Consider the following 2,927-nt stretch of genomic DNA (forward strand, 5'->3'; position numbering starts at 1 on the left):
GCTTTAGTATAATCCGGCATTCCCTTTATTATTTACAACACAAGGAATTTTTCGATGACCCTTAACAAGAATATGGACTTGCTAGTATCGGAACTATTTCTTGCACGATTATTTGCCAAAATTTCTTCAACGGCTCAGCGCCAGTGAGGGTATGCTGCGAATGCCGCATTATATTAAACCAGCCTTTTGACATAAGCTACTATTCCATACGAGTGCGGCACAGGCGAAATGTGGATTTTCCCAGTTGCAGTACTGCAGTAACTCGACACCTTCCTCACCAACAGCTCTGCCCTCTATTAGCTTCTTAATTTAACTGCAAATAAAAATGGAAATTTAAGAAAAATTACTATCACAGCGTTTCACTTGTAGCGTTTCACTCTTGTAGTATATTGGCTATCAACACCAGAAAATTTCCGTCACGTATTCCATATGCCACCGATTGTCGTGGATCAATTAAAATACTGTCATCACAGCTTTTTGGTACTCCAGCAACTGGTGTGTCTATGGCGGAGTTATGTGGAGCTGTTGCATGACTAAAATCAATTTGGACTCTTTGAGAACTGGCTTGTTTGTTGCGAAAGCTATTGGTATCAAATGTATGCAAATTAGATTACCAAACGAGCAACTGTTGAATATAGGGCAAAAAAATGTATATTATATAGTTTTTTCACACACAAAGCAGAAATTACCTGTCGATCCTCGCTCGCGGAAGCAAAATGTCTACCATGTCGAGAAACCGATGGCGCAAACTTTGTCAGTATGGCCAGTTAGTGTATAATTTTCCCGTCAATTTTGACCTGGTTCCGCTAAAGTGCACTACTACCGTGTATAAATTGGTCGACCTTCTAATAAACCAAGCAATGTTATTGTATCGTCATCGCCGCAAGTCACCAAGAAGTTTCCCCTAGAGGTGTCAAACTATCGATAGTCACACCATCGATAGTTTTGATAGTTTTCAGAAAAACTATCAATATTCACGATAGTCTCGAAAAAAACAAAACTATCGATAGCACTATGGATAGCGCGAAATCAGTTAGGTTGCTTTGTTTTTACAGGATCTTAGTGAAATAAATATTATCTTCTAAAATTTATAATCACTCAAAATTAAGTAACTGCTTTGCCAAAATACTTCTCTTTTTAGAAAGTTCAAAAACAAATACAAGTTATACAAATAAAACAGGATTTACGATTAACATATGTATGTATTTTGCCCTAAATGCGTGCATATTTGAATATGACGTCGGCATCGCACTAAAAACAAAATTTTTAATTCCAATTCAAATAATTTCAAAATAATTGGTAGAGATGATCGATAGTCCACTAAACTATCGATATTTTTGATAGTATAAGAAAAAACTATCAAGGAGTATTGATAGTCTAAAAAAATTGAAACTATCGATACTATCGATAGTGCCATCGATAGTTTGACAACTCTAGTTTCCACCTGGGTGAAATGCAACATCATTCTCCGGCGTCGAATGCACTTGATACAACTGTATTAGCTCGCCTTAGGCTATGTCAAATATCTTAACGCGGTTACAACTTAATGCTAAAGCCACCAGATTACCGTCTGGATGCCATGCCAGCTTTCGTCCCATGCCTTTTCCCCGGGTGAACGTTTGCACACATTCGCCTGAAGATGTATCGCAAATTCTTAACTTGTGGCCGCCAGATGCAGTTAACTGGCCGTTAGGGCTGAATTTTGCTGCGCACACCCAATTTGTGTGTCCAGTGAAAGCTGTATATTTTGAATCAGTATTTTGATATCCGTTCGCCATTTTTCGAGTCTGCTGACGAAAATGTAAACAAATTCAAGCACATTGTTGCATTCTACCGTACTTTTTAAAAAATTTAAAATCTTAAAACATATGTGAAAAAAGTCACAAAAAAAGTGTAAAGTTGAAATCAATAGGAAATTTTATAAATAGCATTTTTAGAAAACAATCATCTAATATTTTCCAAGTTTTTGGGCATATATGTTACCATTTGAACAACAAATAGTACTAAGTTTTGTGAGACTTTTTAATGCAACTCAGGTCAAAAAGGCACAGTTTTGACCAAAGTAAGCAACTCTAAAAAACAGATGATCGCAGCTGTGGCCCAGGATGACGTCTATTCACTTGTATTTGTACACAATGCACTGAAGCTATGAACTGAATATTCTGGCTTTCTATTTTATTTTTAAAATTTGTTTCAAAATCTGAAAGCGTAAAACTTTAAAGAGTCCCACTGCTCCAAAACTTTCAATACACGACTGCCTAGATAACCATCGCGGAAAATTTCAGAATGACGTGGAGCTCGGTCCCGAAATATTCTTGAAACTGTTTGAATTCTTCTCTTCTGTTCGAACTGTTGCAAAAATGAAAGTTTAAAAGCCTTATAAATTGATCAATTTCAAATGGCATTTTTTTAAAAGCTGCGGCAGATACTAAATTTATGTTGTGGCAAACACAGCCATGAGTGAATAGATTAGGAACAACCCGTTTCAATTTTTCTTGGCAACTTTTCATCACATTACAGTTGTCTGAAGTCATTGATATCATGTTTTCCAGGGGAATTGAATGATTTTCCAAAATGTGAATTATTTTCTTGAAAATTCCCTGTGCTGTGCAATCAGTAATTGAAAAGGGCCCTAAATGTCTATCAATACATCTTGTCTGGTACATTCTTATCACTACGGCAAGATTTTTTGAAACTGACACATCTGTGCTCTCGTCTATTACTACTGAATAGTAATTTTTCTGACAAAAGCTAGATATAGATTTTACGTTTTCGGGAGCCGTTACGGTGTTAATAATTTTTTCGGATTTTTTCCTGTCAATACTCATTTTTTTTACAATTTCTGAGTCTGTTATTGACTGTTTTAAGAGCAAATTTAAGTAATCTAATACTGTAAAAGGTAAATTATGCTCAGATATTATTTACGC

The 2,927-nt window shown here is 35.8% G+C and overlaps 1 pseudogene; it reads right to left on the reverse strand.

Moving 5' to 3' along the window:
* Positions 1-304: 304 nt before the first annotated feature.
* On the reverse strand, positions 305-1,778 carry LOC118750447 (annotated as a pseudogene).
* Positions 1,779-2,927: the final 1,149 nt, after the last annotated feature.

This window comes from Rhagoletis pomonella, unplaced genomic scaffold (genome assembly GCF_013731165.1).
Source record: "Rhagoletis pomonella isolate Grant_MI unplaced genomic scaffold, Rhpom_1.0 Rhpom_scaffold_00243, whole genome shotgun sequence".
Lineage (NCBI taxonomy): Eukaryota > Metazoa > Arthropoda > Insecta > Diptera > Tephritidae > Rhagoletis > Rhagoletis pomonella.